General features: G+C 39.4%; 1 protein-coding gene across 5 annotated transcripts in view; it reads right to left on the bottom strand.

Annotated features, from left to right (window-relative positions):
- Window positions 1-22,411, bottom strand: part of LOC118113466 (neurocalcin-delta A) — a 75,468-nt gene extending 53,057 nt beyond the window's left edge. For 3 of the 5 annotated variants that reach the window (XM_035163198.2, XM_035163197.2, XM_035163202.2), the window contains exons 1-3: window positions 22,223-22,411; window positions 19,641-19,768; window positions 2,356-2,413 (exon numbers count right to left, since the gene is read on the bottom strand). The gene's annotated coding sequence lies outside the window, so the exon portion shown is untranslated. The remainder of the gene's footprint in view (window positions 1-2,355; window positions 2,414-19,640; window positions 19,769-22,222) is intronic. The other 2 variants (XM_035163199.2, XM_035163200.2) reach the window with 1 other exon arrangement.
- Between the last annotated feature and the right edge of the window lie 1,665 nt (window positions 22,412-24,076).

Genomic DNA, 24,076 nt, shown 5'->3' with positions numbered 1-24,076 from the left:
ACGCCCAATTACACCAGATACTGACAACATCGAGCTCCTGACTGCGTTGTGAAAACTAGCTATTAACACAGTTAGCTTCCATCATCCGAGTTAAGTTCATAGCTGAATGTTAAAATAATATGAGAAATATGTCCAGATTACATTTCAGAGCAGTAATAAATTGTAGCTGAAGTTAGAGTGTATGCTAAGGTTAATTAGTGCTGTGTTAAATATTTTCTAACATGTGTTTTATTCTGCAGAACATGGAGAGACTTCAGATAAGATGTGGGGCATGCCTTCTGATCATTGAGCAGCTGTTGATCATAGAGGAAACTCTGTGTTTTCACTCCAAGCACAGACACACACACACACACACACACACACACAGACACACACACACACACACACACACACACACACACACACACACACACACACACACACAAAAGTGCCCACTCTCGCTGGAGTGAACGCCGCTCATGTTCATCATTTGTAAACTGATTTGTTCGGTTCAGCATTCACCAAGAATATGAACAAACTATCAATAACTCTGAACTCTCGTAAACTAGCCAAAACTCTTCACCTTCTTTCGCTCTCTCCATGCTCTCTGAGTCTCTTCCCTCCTCTCCTGATACAAAAATACGCATGAGCGCAGGAGAGTTTTCTGAATGGACAGGGAGTGAGCTGTCTGCTGTGAGAGGGGCATGAGAAGAGAAAAGCGAATTTCATGCTGAGGGCTTCAAACATTCACGTGAGAATACGATATAGTCATCTTATACATCACACGTAGTACAAGCCACGATACATTGAGTATATTCGATATATCGCCGAGAGAGAGAGAGAGAGAGAGAGAGAGAGAGAGAGAGAGAGAGAGAGAGAGAGAGAGAGAGAGAGAGAAGTGGGCATTGGAGTCAGTGTGCGTGTGCCGTTACGTTTCCCTCAAGTTCCGGGACTCATAGAGAAGCTATGTAATTCGTTTATAGTAATCAACTGCTTATTGTGATCAAACAGAAAGTTATATGGAACAATATTTAGTTTAAAAGTTGCCAGCTAATTATTACCCCTGTTCTAGAGTTTAAGTATCAAATTGAATGAAATAGCTTAATTTCAATGAGACTGTTTGTGGTTGTCCTCTTAAAAAAGTTCAGAGGTTTCACTGACAGCAAGCGACCTGACACTTGCAGTCGGCCCTTGTTGAAAAGTGGGCCTCTTAACTGGACAAGCTGCAGCTGTCCCTTAGTCTGAGAGCCCCCTCAGGCCAGTGTGTGTGTGTGTGTGTGTGTGTGTGTGTGTGTGTGTGTGTGTGTGTGTGTGTGTGTGTGTGTTTGTGGTTGGCAAGTTAAAGTTAGCATATCAAACCAAAAGTGTGTGTGTGTGTATGTGTGACTTTGTGTAATGGCCTGTGTTTGGAGGCATTTGAGGGCCTGGGAACTGTGTGGAAATCACATTGGGCTTCGTCTGGCTCATCTCAGAGTCATGGGAAACAACAGTACCAGAAACAAGAGGATCTATGCACGATGCAGCTAGACCACCAAACATTTACCAGCTTAGCCTAAACAAAATACACAAGGACTATGACAGGAGAGAGCAGTTTTGATTATGATTATGATACTATAATTTCATCACCAAGAAGTTACAAAGATATATTCAACATGCCACATTTAAACTTATGGGATATTTATCATTCTGAAATTTTAAAAAGATAGAAAACTATGTTTTGAAGCCTTGCATAATATTTTAAAAGGCTGAAAAAAATCTCTGAAAACATTATTTTATAATTGAGTTTTTCATTCTTCAAAACTGTTCACCTATAGTGCTAGTAACTTTGTGGACGTATGACATATTTATCCCTATAAATTCATGTTTTTCCCCATTTAGTCAAATCTTTTTCCCTTACCAGAACAAAATCTCATTATCTAAAAATATGTATTTATATATGTATTTACATATTTGATCTTGTTCTAACTTTGCAAAGCCCTTTTTGAATTTGTTTTGAAAACAGCTATATAAATAAAGTTTATTATTATTATGTCTGTGGTCTCCCACTTTTTGAAAAACCGGTCAAGAGTTGAAACTCCTCTAGTGTGCAGCAGCCCTAGGCAGATCCACATAGTGATCTAGGGTAAGAAAATAAAGTCTCACTTTCATTCAGTATACTCTTCTCATGCTTTCGTATGTCACAATGTCCTTCATGTCATACAAAAGTCTTTGAACCAACACAACCAATGAGCAGTGTGTCCCTCCTGACTGCCCCAATGATTTTTGCATCCACAAAATAAAAAAACCCACAATAAGGCCGTCTATCCAGGATGATTCTCTGAAGATCAAATTACAGAATAATGATAAAAATCTGATTTAAATCTTTTTTGTGCAAACCTTTAGCGTCTTCGTCTCTCACAGTGTAATTTCTGCCGATCAGACAGCACAGTCGGATCTGTGGAAAACAAGGGAAATGTTTCAAATAGTTAAACAAGGCTAAGTGCTTACAGCCATGCTAATACTATGGCACCTAGGGATAAATGCTGATGAAAGCATACTCTCTTTCTGTCTTGGACAGATTCTGGAATATTATTGATTTAGTGCTTTTCTATTAAGGAGAGTAACATTGGCGATTGTCTGAAGAATGACCATTTATAATAATAGTAATTAATATTGACCAATGAACTGAGCAGTAAACTAGATAGAATGTGAGGAGTATATGAAGCTGTTTTTATGGCATGTCCTGTGGAGGATGTCCGGAGAATTGGGTCAAGACTTTCTCCACAGTTTGCATATCAACACACGCAACACGCTGCAGGGGGTTCTCTGCTCAGACGAGTTCACAACAGCAACAGATTCTCCACAGGATTCAGGTGAGTGGTGGTGTAGCAGGCGGAGGCAGGATGTCACATATTAATTTTGCTGCAGGGATCATGTGATTTTGTTCACAACACATGGACGCCTGCGTCGGTTCTTATAACCACAAACTCTATTAACATCTTTGTTGGTGTTTTCTACATGTGTGACACCACTTTTCAATCTCAGTTATTTTATATTTTCTCTCTGTTTTTCTCAGCTATGACAATACGATGCCATTTAAGCCTTTTCCTGTTGGGTGCCTGGAGAAGGGGAAAATATAAAGAAATCTAGCTTCCTAGTTGCAGCGGATGGGGAACACACTTCATCAGTGCTAAGGAATGCAAAAGGCATCAGGCTTGTTTTGATGTTACTTTGCAAACTTACCACAGTACAACATGAGACGTGACGCACACTCAGGACTCGGTGTTAAAGTGAGGGGAGCGACACGCAGACATGATCGACACCATTGATTAATAACTAAACACATGATTGTAACTTTGTGACCTAAATCATCCTGATAAAAAATAGAACAAATGAACGTGAACCAGTTCATTTTTGGAATCGGGAACTTAGTTGAAAACTTAATTTTTTTTTTTACTATGAACGTGATCTAGTTCATTTTCATCTGCATGAACTGAACTTTGAATTAGTTAATTTTAAGTATGAAGTGGCACAACACTGAGTACAACTATATATAAAACCTTATAAGCTGTGTTATCAAATATGTTTTGCGGTTCCAGACAAATTTTATTTGGTGGAAAAGAGGGCAAAATGGCTCTTTTGATAGTAAAGGTTGCCGACCCCTGCCCTAGCCTCTAGTAAAGATGATTGTGTACAAGCCATAGCCCTAATAAGCTACTTAAAGGGATAGTTTACCCATAAATGAAGGTTCACTCATTATCGACTCACCACTATGCTGATGGAGGGATGGGGTATGTGTTTGATTCCACAAAACACTTTTAGAGTCTCAGGGGTAAACAGTGTTGCAACCAAATCCAATGACAAACACAAAATGACTGATGATAATACAGACACAATGTACAGCATGAGCCAATATCCAACAATCACTAAGCCAAGCAGGATAACATCACACTGTGCTACTTTTAGACAATATATTTATAAATAATATGGACGAAAATACAGTTAGCGTGCTATTTATAAATGACATAGTGACCATTTGCCGGTGTTTACAATTTATGACCGTGATATTGAGAAGGACATGGAAGATAATAAAGTAGTAAGGACTGGATTGTTTTGGCCATGTAATCAACGATACAAGCCAAACTTGAGGGTACACTGAGGCTAAAGGTAAATCGGACTGGCTACTGGCTTGTATGGGAGTACTATGAAAGCCATGTGGCCCGCTCAGTAGATCAGACACCATTACCTCTATGCCTATTTAAACTAAACACTGAATATCCCTTGTATGTTCTAACGCACTAATTAATGCCTACCACCAGTTGATGTTATCAGGTGTTAGTGACCACCAGCGGATGTTAGGGACATGTTTAATCACAAGACACCCTCTTCTAAGGCAGGCCCACCACAGGTTAATCAAACCTGGGTGCATCTTAGGGCCCATTTGGGATCTTTCCTCCTTATCAAGAGCCATTAACTGCAGCGTTCTGCAGGAGAGCCTTTTCTGCAGGATGTGCCCGAGGGTAGGTGGAGTTGAGCATAGTGGGCAGGATGGATCTTCGTTCAACCACTAGTGAAGGTTTTTGGGTGAGGGAAGGATGTCATAGGTATCCTGCTTGCTTCCATACCCCACAGGTCCTTCCAGCTGATCTTCGTTTTCTCTATGCTCTCCCATTTCCTCCACTGCCCCTGTTTTGCTTGAGTGACAGCCTTTGCACATCTTGCTGGTTCTTCCTGATGCTGGATTTCCAGGACTACCAATTTTCGCCACTCTGAAGGAGTTGCCTTGTTCCACAGGGTTCTACTCTCCCCGAGGCCCAAACCTCCTCGTGCTGCTTTTGCCTATTAAGTTGCTTCTTTTGGTCTCTATTTCCATCCTGATCGATGTTCTTAAAGCTGCTGCTGACATCCTACTTCAGTTGCTGGACCTGCTCGCGGATCTTTGAAGTAGGCTTTAATCAAATTCAACATTACAAAATAACCAAAGTAATATTAAGGGCATATGGAATATATTAAATAGTATTATAAGAAAAGGATATTTAGTTTATCATTGATTATTATTGATAATGAAAAATATGAATGGTATGGGTCGTGGGTTTAACAACTTTTTTGTCAGTAAGGGACCTAAACTGGCTGATAAAATCAATGAGCCACCACTAGAAGGGTGGAGACTGTTAATGATCATGTAGATAGAAATCCAAGCTCTATTTTCTTAAGAGCAGTAGAAGAAAAACAAATCATGAATATTTTAAGCAAGTGTAAAAGTAAAACATCTACTGACTGTAATGAAAATGATATGACTCTAGTAAAGAAAATCTTTGATGGAATTGTAAACCCACTAACCTATATCTGCAACTTGTCATTCAAAACTGAAAAAGCAGTATTTATTCCTTTATATAAATCTGGTGACTAAACATTACTTCACCAATTATTATATCGCTACTTCCACAGTTCTCTAAAATATTGAAGGTTTTATTGAAAGGTTGGATTATTTTAACACAAACTGTTAGTGGACAGTCAATATGGCTCTAATGGAACTAACCAATGGAAATATACCAATGGTATAGATAATAAAAAATATGCACTGGGAATATTTATTGATTTAAAAAAAGCATTTGACACCATAGATCATGCCGTATTAATCAATAAAATGGGTTTATGATGGTATGGCATCAGAGAGGTTGTCTTGGACTGGCTGAAAAGCTACTGAACCGCCGACAGTTTGAGCAGATGGGTGAATACAGATCTGCATGCTTGGACATTACTTGTCAAGTCCCACAGGGTTCAGTACTAGGGCCAAAATTGTTTGTATTATATATTAACGATATATGCAAAGTATCAAAAATATTGAAGTTGGTTCTATTTGCAGACAATACAAATATTTTCTGCTCTGAAGAAACTTTATAGCAGTGGTCACATCAGAAAAGGGTAAACTATCAAACAAATTATCATTAAATTTGAACAAAACTTATGATGTTTGGAAATCGTAAAACAATTCAAGAAGTTCAAATCATTATAGATAATGTCATCATTGAAAGAGTGACTAAAAATACATTTCAGGGTATGATGATAGCCAACAAAATGTGCTGCAAAGTAACCACATATCAAATACGAGCAAAGTTGGCAAGGAGCATTGGAGTTCTGGGCAAAGCCAGACACATACTGGAACACAAAACATTGTATACTCTGTACTGTTCTCTGGTATTACCATATTTGAATTATTTTGTAGAGGTATGAGGAAACACCTACAAAAGCACCCTGCAACCATTATTCATACTGCAAAAAAGAGTCATGAGGATTGTACACAACGTTGGAAATCGAGAACACACTAACAACCTATTTTTAAGGTCACATGCATTGAAATTCAGGGATCTGGTCGAACTCAAAACAGCACAAATCATGTAAAAAGCAAGAAATTATTTACTTCCTGGCAACATACAAATCATGTTTATGGACAGAGAGGGGGGGTTAAAACTTAAGAGGGAAATTAAACTTTAAACAACTATGTTTTCACACCACTCTTAAAAGCATGTGCATACCAATTTGTGGGGTGATTTTGTGGAATGCACTAGTTGATGAAATCCAACATAGTTAAAACATCACACTTCAAAATGATGTACAAAGATATTATTTTTGCGAGGTAAAGTAATGTGGAAGGCGAATGTAAAGCACGGTAAGGGTAATACTGTTGCTAATGGTTTCTTATTTTTCACACTGTACAGGGGGCAATGTAGTTGGTACATGAAGCCCAATGGTTTAATCTGGGGAGGATCACTGGGGAGGAGGGTGCATTTATGTTATGAATTGAATTATTGATGTATTGATATTGATTAGGAGTAGGGCTGTTTATTATTCATTGTTGTTTTGTTTTTTCTACATATGTTTCTTTTTTAAATGTTCGAAATAAATAAACAAATCAAATAAAAAATGATTTACAAAAGGTTGTACGAAGCGCTGCACTGTTTTGGCTGATCCGCCGGTGCTCTAGAGGAAGGTAGAAGAAGAAGACATTCTGCTCAACAGCTGAAGCCCGTACAGCACATTAAGGGCAATAAATCACAAACATTCGCCTGCTTTTGCATAAAAAAAGGAAAAAGATCATGCTGGAACTTACTTTCATTTTCCTTTTTTAATACTTTAAACATTTATTTATTATTATTTATTTAAAAAATGTATTTGTTGACAGTATCAGGATTTATTATATTTTGATTCAATATAAAGTGTTTATTTCTATTCAACAAATTGCAAGACCTCTGGGATCTTGTTTCTTGTAATAAAAGCAATATTTTAACCACCACACCAGTGTGGGTGTGTGTTTTTTTAAAGACGATGTGGTTTTTGACTCTGAGGGAGTGGTCAGCTCCCCTGTGGAGACACATGGTCACTGAGATACTGAGAGTACTGAGATACAGAGAGATAGAGAGACACAGAGGGTTTGGAAATAAGGTTGTCTTTGAACAAAATGTGACAAGAGGGAGACCTCAGCCTTTTCACTGGTGCCATGGCAACATGTTCCACGCATACAGTAGGTAGAAAAAAGCAGCTAGAATCAGGTGTAAAAACAAGAACACTCAACTCCAAGAGAGCAAAAGCCCCCATTGTGTGTGCAAAACATCAAAAACATTAGCAGCAATGTCAAATGAGCAGGACGAAGCATTAATTCAAGGGATTAACATTTTATTAGCTGCAAACCTTTGGGCTCCATTTCCATTATTCAAAAGGATAACAGATCCTTATGAATGACCAAACCCCACAGCTCAACAAGCTAATTATGAAATCCAAAAACTTAGACATGATTTAGCAATTGTCAGCTATGCTCGTGGTCAGTGTGAGTGACACAGAGATTTTCCATGTGCTATTCATATTGAATAGAATACCATTTGTCATTCCACCATCATATTGTGGTGCGGCACAAGGATCCCAATTGTATGAAAATTACAAATACTTGAAAATTGATATGAAAATGTTCAGCCCAAAAGCAAATCACCAGTGCAACTTATAGCAGCACTCACTGATCACTAGGGCTGCACCTATCGATAATTTTTTTAGCGATTAATCCAACAATTATTTTTTTCGATTAATAGATTAACCTAACAATAATAGTGAACTCTACTGTGTGCTGCCAGGATTTACTACCGTAAAGACGGAAAAAGCTGCGCAGGTTAAAATAAAACTACCGTAAATGCAAGAAATCGAAACGCTCCATCACAATCTAATAACAGTGTCTGGGTCCGTATAGAACGGCTCCCTGGGTCCGGTCCGGACTATTGGTGACCTATGCTAGATGATCGTGGGCGATTTTTTTTTCGCTTCAGCTTGCTCTTCAGGTGAGTCCATGCTTTGACTGTGCGCAGCCACCTTTCATACAACGCGTAGACGTACGTTTTGCAAATATATGTATTTACATAATCGATGATGTCGACAAGTCGCCCCAGCCCTACTGTTATTGACAGATATTTCAAATCATTATTTGAGACAGTCTGACCCACATATTCTAAAATTCTTGAGGTGTTGCACTTATTGCTAAGCTTGTCAACAGATTAACTTTTTTATTTGTTTTCTTAAAAAATAATATACTGACAGTATCTAAATGCAGGATTTCAAATTAGAAACTTTACAGTGCATTTCATTTTCAAAGAACAAATCTACAGACAAAACTTGCCCAGGAAGTTTTCATCAGGAGCACATGTACATCTTTCTGTTTGAATCTGTTCAAGCCCAAGATAAAACTAAGCAAGTCCAATGTTTTCCTCGATTACAGCAACGTGAATCAAGTAGACACCCCAGCTAACGTGACCGAACTCCAATATTATCACATCCTGATATGCTTGCGTCAGGTATCCACACTCTAGTACAGACAGCTAAACAACATTTGGTGTCAGTGGTCCGATTTTCACAAATCAGTATGAATCTTGTGTTGCTTGGTGACATGTGGTTGGTGGACATGCAGATGATTCGTACTAGTGCTGCCAAACACTTGGAAACTCCTTTGATGGCTGACAGTTGACTGATAGATATTCAGTTTTGCAGACACTGCTCTGGTTGACGTTCTAGCAATCAGCACGCTGGCTGCATGCTCCCTTATGTCTAACGGTGTTTGTGGTCTTTTGACGTTCGAGAAGATCTGACTTTTAGATCAATAATCAAGTGAGCAATAATCATCCTAAGTAATTAGCATCTTAATATTCCACACAGATCAGGTCTTGACAAAAAAGGAAAGCTCATCAACATGGATTAAAAAAAAATTGTGAACAAAATTCGAGAGGAATAAACCTTTTGGTGTGTGTGTGCTGAGAAAAACTGTTAAAATCTTTAATTTCAACTTGAAAACAGGAGCAGACACAGAATCTTTTCTTCATTACTGAGGTCTGTGATTATCCTTGAAGTACAGGTGACACACACTAAATGGCCCTGCTTTCCAGGATGTGCGGAATACACTACATTTATCTGGGGTAAAATGTATACATTATCATACTAACTGTATGGCAATGGTCTTCTTGTCACTTAGGAATGGCTGTCTTTCACTGCTCCACTACAAAAACCTCAGGGATGGATACAGAAATGGCAGCAGGTATTAAAAACAACATAATACAGGGAGAAAAACAGAGAAAGACATAACAATGCATTGCCAATCTCCTAGGACGCCAGCCCAGGCAGTGTAGGTGTCTGGACGAGACACGCTTCATCACTGATTCGCTCATCTGCTCAATAAAACTGGGCTGCGGCTCCAACGAGCTGTCGTCCTACCATGTTCGCTGAGGTATACTCCCACATGTAACCCCTCCTCTTATTTACAGCTTCTCTTGCGCTCCCCTACTTGTGGCAGACCAGCTGTCACAGTTTCCAGCCCACTCATTACCATTACTCTCTCATGTAACTGTCGCTCTGCGAAGCTTTCATCCCACCTCTCCTCTACTGTGCACTGGGTGGCAAACTGGAACATTATATAAAGAGAATGTGGGCTCAACTCGTGTGCATGTGTGTGGATGTGTGCATTTACATATGTATATTCACCTCCATTGACAGGTTTATGGATGTAATATGTTAATTATGGTCATAAATGTGGCTTTAATATAACAAACTGTACAAACGTAAGTAAAAACAGAAAGGCCTAATTCTGCAGAGGGAGTTTAATATCCATGATATTGTGTTCTGGCAGAATTTCATTAGTTCTGTTTTATGACAGAGGGCAGAAGATTTCCAGAAGTGTTATTATAGCAACCTCTGTGATATAACCCCCACTTCCAAATAATAAGTCTCTCAAAGGGTTTAGAACAAAAGTAATTCATTTATATGAGTGAATGCAGTCTGCACAAGCTTTTTTTTAATTGCTCATGCTTGAAACAAAAAATCCCACTTAAATAAATGTTACTAGAAATTCATGCTATAGGATTGAAATAACAACCATTTACGGTGCCTAAAAATCCCTGTATTGTCAACTGAATACCCAGGGTTTCATGCTTGTCTGACAGCGACAGGCATTTCAGCCACCATAGAATTCTCACACAGTGGGAAAGCCTTGTGCTAATTCAGGGCATCCCCGTGGACTCTTGGCCAGCCAGGGTGTGAAGCCAAAGCCTCTCAGTAAAGCTCAACTCCTCTTAGCTCTCCCAACACAACCTAGTAGCAAGCGATGCCACCACTTCTGACAATCTGTCTGGCCTTGGTGTAGGGGTGTCAATGTGAAGCTGGTGAGGTAATGAGTGTGTGGTTTAAGGGTGTCATAGTGCATACAACTTTTAGAACATGAGATTAAAAATACACGTCTGTCAGGAACTGTTTGACTCCGTCTGCCTGCCTGTCTGTATACAGTATCTCTGCTTCACCTCTGCATTAATATTTGTAATGAGGTCTACATAAGAAGTCTCCATTCTGTTTTTTCTTCAGTCTGTATTAATATATCAATGTGTGCCTTTGAGACATCAGATAGAGGTTTAGCAGCTGCTGTACAAGCCTAAACACGCAAGTAAAAAGTAAAAAAGGACTAACGGTGTGCTTAGCTTCTGTGCGATTTCTCTCATCTTCACATTCAAGTTCCAAAGCTGCCTTAACAAAGACAAATACAGAATGTGCATATTCATGTGTTTGTTCCAAGACTTCATTAAACCTGCAACAGCAGATTTGGGGCAGCAAAAACAAGCTGTATTGGCCGATTTATGGTTTCTCAGAGCTAGCTCATAAGATGTGGAGCCCGATCCTGTTGGAAATCAAGATTGTGCATTGTTGTTCAAAAATAGCAAAACTGGAAGGCTGAGTTAAAAGCCAGCCACCATATGATATAATGATATAATGATATTGAGTAAAGATGGGGATAGCACTGCACGTTTTCACAGTGTTTCCAGGAAGACGTTCATGGTGGTGCAGTTAGTTAGAAATAATGTACTTTTACACTGTGTAAAAAAGGAGAAAAATATAGAGCTAGAAAGGCTGGTACAAAATCTGGCTTTTCACTCATCTCTGCACAGCTGCCCAATCTGGGCATGAAGTGGGTTTGAATAACAGATTGATGATTTCAGAAAGTTACTGAAAGATCTACTGCAACTCCCTTCTGGCTGGTCTGCCTGCTAGTACCATCTGACCCCTGCAGCTTATCCAGAATGCAGCAGCTCGAATGGTCTTCAACCAACATCACTCACACTACTGTGCTCCTCCGCTCCCTTCACTGGTTACCAGTGGCTACTCGCATCCGCTTCAAGACACTAGTAGTTGCGTACCATGCTGCGAACGGATCGGGCCCAGTCTACATCCAGGACATGGTTAAACCTTATACCCCAGCCCGTCCACCCCGCTCTGCATCTGCCAATCAGCTAGACTGTTTGCTGTCCTGGCTCCTAAATGGTGGAACGAGCTCCCCATTGACATCAGGACAGCAGAAAGTCTACACATCTTCCGCCGCACACTAAAAACACATCTCTTCCGACTACACCTTGGTTAAGAAGATGATGTCTTATAACCACCGTCAACTCTGAAACTCATGAAAAATATATTAAGTTTAGTTTTAATAGCACTTATATATTACACTTACATGTAGCACTTGTGGTTTGGCTTTTTTGAAGTGAATGTACTTACATGATTTTTGCTGTTCTGGGTTAGTACCCTCATGGTTGAATGCACTTGTGAGTTACTTTGGATAAAAGCATCAGCTAAATGATATGTAATGTAATGTACTGTAACGGGTGGACACAGACCTCCCCCGATCCAATATTGGGATTGAGGCTATTCAACATAGACCAATCAGACAAATTACACATCCTACTTCATTCTGACAATGATATTCATAATTTAAAAAAAATATGGAAGCAAATTATAGAGGAGGATTTTTTCATGTCAACAACTCAGACAGGGAGATGAGTCGGGTTCTGAGTCCCAGTGAGGACACAAACAACTGTAACTGTACATCCCAGTTGAGTTTTTAATGTGAAGCCCACACTGCGCTGTGCTGGAGGTGAGTTTGAAGCCACATAAAGAGCAGGCAGAATGACATACAAAGAGAGATGACACAGCTGCAACCCATTAAGACAGTTCGTATGGCTGCACTATGATATGTCCCCACTGGATCAGTTGTTCCACACTTACTGAGAGCACCTGGGTGATGTTGAAAGAGGTGTTTGCCAAAACTATTTCAGTGGGACTACTTGCATTGGGGAATTGAGTCATTTACTTTGCCTCTGAGCAGATGCATGGTATATATCTAGGATACTGGGGCCTGTTTCAAAATGGTCACTTGCTCTAATGGTGCTAGTGTCCTGTCTCACGACTGATGTTGCTTGTAACGTGCAAATAAATATAAAACAGGGTCCCATATTTGTCTCTAGTGACCAAGCGGGTCACCAGTACATTGCTCCTTTGGATTGGGTAAATGTGTCGACGAAACTTCTCTCATGTTGCAAGTTGCATATGTCTAGTATTTCTCTGTCTTGCACATATTCCACAAATCCCTGAGGAAAATATCTGTCTCATTGGCTATTATATGCTCGACAATTTTCCCCAACCTGTTGCTAACTGTGCCTGTCTGTTGTTTTATGCTGAGCTAATAGGGTATATTGGGTTTGTTAACTGACAACACACAGCCTGCTGTGCCTGAACATAATGTGGATGAGCGCGAGATTGAACCAAAAACTGTTATAGGCTCGAAAACCAAACCAATAAGCTGAAAGATGATCAAATGCTCTGTAGAGCTGAGGGGAACTTGAGAGGTTGTTGATAATCACTAAGTGTTTCTACTGTTATCCATTGAAAGTATTGATTATAGCAAATTTGGGCAATATCAAACTTGGCTCAGGTGTTACTGCATGAGCTCAGTGAGTCAGAGTATTTTTTGCTCCACAAAGGTAATCAGTCTTCTTCAGATTTTGGCTGATCCATACAGTTTTCAGCGACCAACAGTCAAATGCAGCACTGACTCCACTCAAATAAGTTTCTGCACTTTTATGATGAAACAGAAATATTCTGCTTTATTTAGCATCAGGCCCTGAAGCCCATCACCAGATTGTTAGACATCGGCAGTTGGTCTCTGCATTTCTATCTGATCCTAATGAAGGAAAGTCATGCCAGACAAACAGATGGACAGAAAGACATGTACAGACACACATACAGAGTTGAGTCTAACTGCCAGCTGGTGTGTACAGCTGACATTTGAATGGGAGGCTGCAGAGGGATGTAGTTTTCTGGGAATATCAACACAAGGGTGCAAAGGTAATCGAGAGCAAATAAATATGATCGAATGTAAGAAAGACCTTCGTGTAAAATTTAAAGATCTACAACCACTGGGAACCACTGGAGAGCCTTCTACTGGCAACAGGACAGGAACTGTTAGGTCACATCGCAAAGACAAACAGACTGGTGATAGCACTCACACTCAGTGCCTGTAATAATACAATAAGAACATTTGTATATCCTTTAAAGGTTATACACAAATAAGTATGTTTATGAGCAAATTCTGCTTAAGCCAGTTCATAATATAATACATTAATAATAGAAGATGAAAAAGGAAAAAGGCTAGTATTGGACTCTTACCCCAAATAATGCAAATGGAGTGCATGGTATTAGCCATCAGAGTTTGGAAGCAAATCCAAAATTACTGCAGAGTACAGGGTCTGTTATCACATCTAATGGCACTTTGTCCTATGATCTAACATAACAGACAGGCCTGCAGTGTATAGGTGTGATGACTCATAGGTCAAAAGATGGCATCTGACATAGCCAGGTGTCGACATTCAAACATCTATGGACTGCAGACTCACTCTGACATCCTCCTCTGGGGCCACATTTACTTTCCCACGCACACACAGCACACACAAGCTCCTGCCCAAGGGCATGCACGGGGTGCGCGGTAGCACCGCTACTTCCGCTAGCATTGCTATTTCCGGGAGAGGACATTTAAAACATTGCGTAAATACGCTGTTTGGAGTTGAATTTGAATGTCGGGGCTTAAGGACACTTGGATGACACCACAGGAGCAATACGGAGACATGTTGTTTTTTTCTGTTATTGGATTTTGCTGCAACGCTGTCCAGAAGTGTCTTGTGGACTCAAACACTTCACCCACACAAAGCGGCTTCTTTTGACATAACCTCACTATGCTTTGATTGATCAGTTTGGCTGCTACCTTACTACTATGCACCTTGCATGAAGGATGCTACAAGATATACTGTATAAGGACAAGAATTCAGACCACAATTGAGCATTTGATGAAAGAAAAAAGATTTGTGTTTACTAATTAGGCAATTGATTTATCACTTTGATGATTACAAAATCAATGCTGAGGTGCACTATCACACCAGTGATGATTTTGACACTGGTTCACCGCCCATAATGCCATAGGTAAAAAATAATAATAAACCTACAAAAATTCTAGTCTGACGTCAACCTCGGAGAGAAGTAGGCAGGCACAGTTAACAATAACAACATTTGGATTGTCAGCTAGTGTGGGTGCAGTAATAGATCCAACACGAGTTGTGGGGGAAAAAAAACCACTCCCCAAGTGTGGTGTATGGAGATATATCATATCATCAGGAAGAACTAATAGCCACAAACCAGTATGCAACGGTGCCACAGAGAATTTCAAACAAAAGGAGGAAACACAGGCAAGCCTATCCTGAAATGTTAACGTTACAGGGGCAGATGGTGGCTGTTGTAGCAACGGTCAACAAAGTGTTTACAAAGGCAAACATCACCTTGTTTAGGCTAATGTAGTGACAGCACATGATGATATCTGTGTGCTCACAATGTTAGGTTACTGTCATCACGGTTCAGTCTGTTCCTTTATTATCCCCCATGGCATAACGATATTTTAAATGAATATATTCACGTCAGTTTACACTACCGCTCGCACACAAACTGGAGGAGTGGGGATGTGTGTTTACGCTTGCACATTTGTGTGTGCGGAACCCTGTTTTAATTTTTTGCTGTGGTTTTGAATTTGGTATAGATAATTGTGGTATTGGTACTGACTATTAAATCTCTGGCAAAATAACACTTCTTTATGGGCGACTGTGGCTGAGGAGGTAGAGCCTGTCGTCATCTAACCAGAATGTCGGCGGTTCGATCCCTGTCTCCCTCATTCTGCGTGCTTTAGTGTCCCTGGGCAAGATACTGGACAGTACAGTTTTGTACTGTAAGCTCTTTGAGTGATCAACAAGACTAGAAAAGCGCTATATAAAAATACAGACCATTTACGATTCTATTGTTAATATTCACAAGGAAATCTGCCCAAATACACCAAGTTTACGGTTGTGAAGTGCTGGCTGAGTGAGTTACTGCTGTTGTTATTGACGCAGTTTACCTGGAGGAAACACAGTGAGAGTACAGTGATCAACAAATAGTACTCCTTAACAGATTTTTCACCCTCAACTGATTTTTCATTATTGCTGACGACTTCAATCATGTTAATTCAAAGACTGTTTCACATGTCAAGGTCACGGCATGAGTGCGCAAAGCTTGGATACACATGCACTGAGCACCCGCTCCTCTCAGGAGCTCCGTGAGCCAGGAGGGCCAGCCTGGCCCCTCTCACCATCCACAGTGGCTGAGTCAGAGTGCGTAAAGAGCGGATACACATGCACTGAGCGCCCGCTCCTCTCAGGTGAATTTCGCTGGACCTTGTTAACAGCCAAGTTATTAATGCTAAATGTCACATTCCCTTGAGACTGGATAGAACTGTTGAAAAACATCCTTTTAGGAGCATAGGCGTACTGAACCACTGAATAAATAGAGTATATCTCTCTATTCTCTCTGATGTGATGGCTGTAACTGCCCTTTGACAAGGCGTTTGATGTAAGATCATGGTGGTGATCTCTTTTCTTTTAAAGGTTCAGTGTGTAAGATTTAAGTGAAAAGGATCTATTGGCAGAAATTGAATATAAAATAATCCTAGGTGTGTTTTCACTAGTGTGTTTCATCTAAATTGTACGAATTGTTGTTTTCTTCACCGTAGAATGGACCCTTTATATTTAAATTCTTTATATTTACATCGGGAGCGGGTCCTCTCTCAGGAGGCGCCATGTTTTTTACAGTCGTCAAAACCGGACAAACTAAACACCATTTGAGTTTTTATGACAACTGAAGGCTACCACAGGTTCTCTGTCATGTTTGGAAAAGGAGGGTGAGGTGAGGGGTATTCAGGGGCAACATGCAACTTCTCCACTAGATGTCACTAAATTCTACACACTGAACCTTTAAGCTGCCACAATGTTTATCAACTTACAGGCATTCCACCTAAAGGAATCTAATATTTATGTTGTTTTTTTGTTGCTTTTTTTTTTTATTCATGAGTTGTCTAGTAGTTTGTTAATGGCTCGGGGGGCAAAGGTTTGGCACCCCTGGTATATTTAGTCCATTAAAACTGTAATACAATTTCATTTCCCAGGCATATGATGTACAATAAATGACAGTAAAAGCTGAAAATATTTTTTTTGTGGGTTCTTTGACACAGTGTGTGGAAACAGGTTCATTAAGTAGCTCTATGAGTAACTAATCAGTCACAGAAAAACCCTGAATGATGTCAGTTGGGTGTTTTTTCTCACTCACACTGGTTGAGACCTAAGACAACTAGTGAAAGTGTTTAATTTTAGAAAGAAAGTTTCGAAACACCAGTTGTTACTCCCACAATGCATGACAGACTAAAGAGTGAGCCATATTTTCAATGTGATAATTCAGCCAACTTTTCTTATTTCTACACCATAGTTTTGGTTTGTAGTGTTTTTATATTTCACTGCAATGTTAACTATAGTGCTCAGGCGACATATTGAAACTTTGATTTGGATTGATGATAACTGCCATATCTGTGAATTACTGGAGCTAGAAAATTTGAAGAAAACATGGTGTTGTTTCAATAATATGAAACTTATTGGCATGGAGTCATGATTGAACCCGAATCTACTATATTCACAAATGATCTGTCTTGAATGGATGGAATGAGGAGGTGTAGTGAGTTAGGCCTTATAGTGAGGGCGGTGGCCAGCACATCATGTTCCCTTGTTCAACCTGTCACCAACGTGTCCATGTTGGCTGAGACCATGGCTGAGACCAAACAGGACCATCAACTATCAGTCATGAAGCCACACTCTGTCGAGCAGAGCAGAGGGACAGGGGAACAAGGGCAGATCTCCCACTGTGTTAGTGAGATGCTGTGATATTTGCCTGTACAGTGGGGCTTCAGGGAGTTTTTTATCAAAAATATATTATATAAATATATACACTGCTCAAATATATTAAGGGAACACTCAATCGTCACAGTAGAAAACCAAGTCAGTTAAACTCCAGGGATATCAATCTGTCCATTTAGGAAGCACAAGTCATTGTGAATAAATTCCACCTGCTTTGGTGCAAATGAAAGTGACAGGTGCAATAGAGAGGCAAAAGCAAGACAACCCCCCAAAAGGGAACAGTTGTATATGTGGTGACCACAGACAATTGTTTTCTCCTTATCCTTCCTGACTGATTCTTCTCTAGTTTTGTGTTCTGCGAGTGTCCTTGTCACTACTGGTATTCATGAGGCTGTACCTGCAGCCCAATCAGGTAGTCCAGCTCATCCAGGATGGCACATCCATACGTGCAGTTGCAAGACGGTTTGCTGTGTCTCCCTCAGCAGGTTTCAGCCCTGTATCTGTTGCACATCTGCTCAATTTAACATTTGATGCACAGTTCAACTGACATTTACGTCTCACCTACAGCTCCTCCGGGTAATGTCTATATGAATTCAGGATTGCAGTGGATGTGTGAACCCGTTCACACAGCGCAAAGCTTCGCTCTGAGCAACCATCTGCTGATCCACCTCTCGGCCTCTCATTGACTGGAGCACAAGCAAACAGAATGGAGCCTCTCATTTGCAAGGCAGTGGTGATGGTTTAGTAGAAGGTTTGTCTCAAAAGTCACTAGATTTATTACTAGGTGCTTTTTCAAAGAAAATCAAAGGCTGCTAAAGGAGTCTGATGATTACATTTTAAAACAGCAAGGGACAAAACTCAGCTAGCTGACCAATGGTGTAAGTTCATCACAAACTCAATTCTATCACTCACTCTGTCAATCAGTCAGTCAATCAGACATTCGGATATGTAGCGCTGGACCGTGGTTGGTCCAGCCAAAGAACAACCAAGAGGCAATGTCAGCTCTCTTGCTTAATGCCTATAAAGTAATAAAAAAAACATCTTCATCATGTCTTTACATGGACCATATCTATAGCTCTTATCCTGTTCACCACTGTCATTTTTATTCATTAATAGTAACTTCATTTTCAAGAAATTTTGAAATGCTGCTGACCCTGTTTTAGTTTGAAAACTCTGGAGTAGTGTTTTAGTCTGATGGGCAGAAACTGAGACTAAGACTAAGACAAAATCCCAAAATATACTTGCTGATAACCACACGTACATGTATGTAAGATGGTTGCTTCACTTATCCTGCGTCTGTTTGGTGCGTAGGTTGTGGACATCCTCAGAAATTAATGCAACGTGTCAAAACCACATAAAAGTCAGGACAGTAGCGAGTACTTGACAGGGTAAATGGGCACATCATTAGCGGCATGTCATCAAGTCAGAAAACGCAGAGTTTTGAAGACAAGCTGTGTGACCAGTTCTGGAATTACCCACTTTTCCACATTTCTGTTTTGATCTTAACATTAGCCAAATGTTAATCTCCTTGAGTGCCATCATCTTAGTTTATGTTTACTGCACACAAATCAGGAAGTGGCAGAAGAGAGCGGTGCACTCTACAAACAGTCTGAGTTCTGTGGTGTGCCCTCTACTGGTTGCCTATGCATGTGCATGGTTTAACAGCGAGTATATCACACCCACATTTTTTCCTGATTGGGTCTTATCAGTCCTGACTCGACTAACAGCTGAATGCAAAATGTTGCTAACAATTACTGTCAGTAGCAATTCCACCTGATCTTAGTTCCGAGAAAAGAAATCCCTGTTCTTATTTTTTATCATTGCTATTTCTCATTCGAAGCATTTTAAGTAACTAAGCAACCAACTGCAGAGTAGACAGTCTGCTTCCTGTTTACACTGGCACACCCATGACCAATGTTAGTGAATGGCCTGGATGTATTTTCAAGTATGTTGGTATAGACGGAGATTACTTCCAACACAGATCCAAAATGTTTGTCTAGACAGAGATTGTATTTGTGTGGATGTAGCCTTCATGTAGTCCTTAACAATTAATTTAGTTTCTGTAGTTGTGTCACTCACCAGATGGAATGTGTAGACGCCTTCAGCCCAGGGGAGAGGTGTCACACTGCTGGCTCACTCCCTCTGCTATCTCGGTTTACAGTGTCCTTCCTTATTCACCACTGACCTTCACTGCAACTTAACAGCACCTGAGGAGGGATGTAAAGAAACTAACTTTTCAATTTAAAAGTATAACGGTACTTTCTGTTTAATCCTGTTAACTAACTAACAGAAAGATAGACAAACAAACGCAGACGAAAACATAACGTCCTTGACAGAGGAAATAAAGAAAAAGAGACACAACTAGGTATCATTCACCTGCAGCTCTGTTTAATAAACAGGTTAGCCTGACTGAAAACATGTCACCAAATTCCTCATCAAGCTTTAACACTAGCAATGAAACTCCTTCCTTTTCAGCCAGTTGATGTCGACTGCAGCTGTGAGGGGGGGATATCACAGCCTGCAGATGTGCGACGTGCCCCAGATGTTGGCTCATCTGTCTCTCCGTGCATGTTATGAACTCCAGAGATGAGGTGACAAATCTACTTTGCACATCCAGACACCTTCCACACTCTGACACTGCTGTAATATGTTTTACTCTCCTGTCACATCACAAGATAAAAACAAATCCTAATCACACTGACTGAGAGTCAAGTGGAGTCAGTTTTTTTAGTGCAATGTCATACCAGAAGTTATCTCAGGGGACATTTCCTAAAGAGATGTGCTCAATAAATACATGTTTTTCACTATTAAGGGAGAGTGATCTTGGACTTGCTCCAACCTTAAATTGGAATAAACAGCTGATTAAACGATTAGTTGATTTTACAGCTAAATTAATCTGCAATGCTTTTAAAAATGTATTTATCTTTTATGTCGCTTTTCTAGCTAAGAATATTTCCCCAAAAAATGTTCTGGTTCAAGCTTCTCAAGTGTGAAGGTTTATTGCTCTGCCTTTTATTACAATGATTAGAATATTTTTGTCATTAATGGGCTCAAGGTAACAGACACTTCTCACAAACATTTAAACATGTCATTATACATCTGCAAAGAAGAGCATAGGCATTACAACACCAAGTTAGCATGCAAAATACCAGGACCCTGAAACTGAAGCAGCAAATAAATTATTGATGAATTATTTGGCCTATAAACCATCCAAAAAATGATGAAAAATGTTCATCACAGTTGGCCCTTTTCCCAGCAGACATTTTGCCATGTCACAATAATACAAAAATGAGTGATGGCTAAATTCTGAGGGATTAGTTGTAAGATTGATCGATATAAAAAAAATGATTGTTCTTACCATTAATCTAAATATACTGTATCAATATAAAAAAAAATACCAGTAGTGACAAGGACACTCGCATTGCCTAATATTAGACCGATAAGTCGAAGCAGGTGTCTCGTGTATACATATACATGTCCATTACTGATATCTATTCATAAGAACTAGATATTTGTAAGTTTAAAAAAAAGATCTGATGACAATGTACTGGCTAACTTTAAAAAACAACAACACATATTTGTATTTTAAAAGAATTGTGACCAAGATGCACAATGTGGGCTGGACATTTTTCTATGTAAAAATAAATAGGCCTATGTCAAATCTCTGTTGAACTAACTATATAATAATGATAATATTTCTGACTTAGTTAAGCATTTCTGTACATTTCTGTACGTTAATATGGCTTGATCAATGAGTGTGGTTGATTTAGCTCAAGCTTCTCACTCATCTTACTGTGATTTAGGGCTGGGCGATAAAACAATATCAAAAATCCTCACAATACAACAAAAGTCCAGGATATATTGATATAATGCTTGTTCATTGTGCAAGCACAGTGAGGCAGTATAATAAATGACCAACAACCTCAGATTTGTAAAATGTTTTGCTGTTTATCAAGTGTTTGCCCTTCTCTGCTCAAAAGGAATAGCTTTAAACCACAACCTTCATTCAGGAGTAATAATCCCTCCGAAATAATAATGTGACATTTAAAGTGACAATTATTGAAATTACCTGATGTGATTTTTTCCCCCGTCTGTATATGATTTTGGCCATATTACCCATGCTTTGGTTCACATAATATATTCAAGGATGAAAGTCGTGGATATTGGTGAAATCTCTGTTTTGGGAGTGTGTACAGAGAGACTACACACATGGTTAAAGACTGACACACACGCACACACACACCTCTTCACTTGAGCATGTACAACACAATCTGAGGAAACCTAGTGGCTCAGGTCATACACAACAGTGAGACACAACACCGCGGACACTACAGATGTAAGTTTGGGAGAAAAGCCGGCGGAGCATTGAAAGGGGTGCAGGGGTGGTTTGTATCCTACGCAGCTCATACTAGCATAACAAGCTAAATGCTACTGTTGATGCTTCCACAGCTACACACGGTTCAACACAGCACAAACCCTGGGAACCGCAGCTAGCTACAGATCTGATAAGCCACAGTGCAGGGACGGAAATGTTTACCGGACTGTTTACATTGTTAGAGGAGGACACGGTGCTGAGTTTACCACAGTAACTGTGTGTTGAGTCTCCAGAGGAATGAAAGTGAAACATGCTGTAGACAGCTGAGATCAAACTAAAGACTCACCGCTCAGGTTCAATGTGTCACCAGTCGTAGCTTCTTCATCTGCCGTGAAATCTGTACACAGCAGCACAAAGCGACACGAACACATGAAACCACAACAAGTGTCAGTGTGGCTACATCAAAGATCGCATTCAATGAAGATGTGCTATGGGAGGAAGATCTGGCTCATCTTCCGGCCTGTGTCCGGCATTACGCATGCGCCCTTGGGAAAAGCACTGATGTTTTGTTTCTGTGAAACGACGGTGTAGTTATTTTACTATATCTATAGATATAGATATATATCTATAGATATAGATATATCTGTGTTTGCATTTGTGGTATTTTGTTAAAGAGCAGAGTAAGACTTCTGTCTTCTTCATTCTATCTATTCACCCCCACAGCTAGAGCGCGATACAATCATTTTAAAATCAGCCTGTGGCGTCATCTAGTGGGCAACAAGGGAAGCTAGACATTTTCCTCAGGATTTACTAAGGCACCATAACAGAATTTGATGATATAACTATTTGTATTAATAATAATAATAATAATAATAATAATAATAATAATAATAATGTATTATTATAATTATTGTTATGGTTATTATTATTATTATTATTATTATTATTATTATTAGACCAAAAACATTGTACGGCATTAATAGTACATACAGATCATCATTATAAACTTTACCTTACATAATAGTCCAGTAAATTCAAGGCTGTCATTGGTGGTGACACTTTTGTGTTGATTTTAGCCAGAGCTTGAGACTGATTTTTGATTAAGGAACACTTTCTAAATCCCTGATGTTTGCTGGTATAGAAATCCACTTCCCCACTACTTTAATTAAGAGAGCAGATTGACCAAAGGTGGACTTGTGAACTGTGGCATCCAGTCACCCCGAGTGGACGCTCTACCCCTACCAGCATTACCACTGCTCTGATAAACATCTTGCAGGAAGAAAAATAAACAGTTATTAAAACTGAGGAAATTATATTTTTCCAGTATGTAAGACTGATAACAACAACAAAAAAATCTATTTATATATACATATATATAAATTAAATTAAATAGCAACAATCCTACATGGCCTCAAAATATAAATTCTGAATTCAAATGCAGGAGGTGAATTGATAAAGAGAGCTGCTTGTCATCCTTCTTGTCTCCCTACGTGTTAACTGTTCCTCGTTATTCATAGACATCCTCAAGAGTATATATGATATACAGTATATATATATATATATATATATATATATATATATATATATATATATATATATATATACTGTATAGTGGGTTGAGGGTTTCCTTTCTTCAGTCTCTTTTTACACTATAGCATTTTCCATTGTTTTACAGAAACTTTGTATTCTAGAAAAAAAGCCTGTTTTAATAAACTTTGGATTAACCGCAAGCACTGGTGTAACAATTTTCAGAAATCATAAGTAAATATAGAAAATGCCCAACATGAGATGTGCCAGTCACTACAAAATGAAGAGCAGTTACAGGGAGACCATCACTAACACTCACAGAGCACATACTTGTGACCGGAGGGTTGAATCGACTCACCAGAATCTTTCTAAATTGAAACATGAATTTCTCAGTCACTTCTCTACCCGGAGACCCCTGTTCTCTTTGGTTCCTGTGCTGGTGCCTGGCTGGGTTTAGTTATCCATCCGCTGCTTTACGGATGACAATATTTTCAATACATGATCATATATATCATATCACAACTGTGAAGAATGGCACCCACATCTCAGAGTTTACATCCTTTAATATTTATTATAGTATGCTGCAGGACTTGGTATGATATCTGTGCAGAGAAGTCAGTGTGAATGAATGAATGAATTAATCAATCAATCAATCAATCAATCAATGTTAAAG

The sequence above is a fragment of the Hippoglossus stenolepis genome, chromosome 8 (genome assembly GCF_022539355.2).
Source record: "Hippoglossus stenolepis isolate QCI-W04-F060 chromosome 8, HSTE1.2, whole genome shotgun sequence".
Lineage (NCBI taxonomy): Eukaryota > Metazoa > Chordata > Actinopteri > Pleuronectiformes > Pleuronectidae > Hippoglossus > Hippoglossus stenolepis.
Note: the sequence above shows the minus strand (reverse complement) of the source record. Positions and strands in the feature narration are given on the sequence as shown.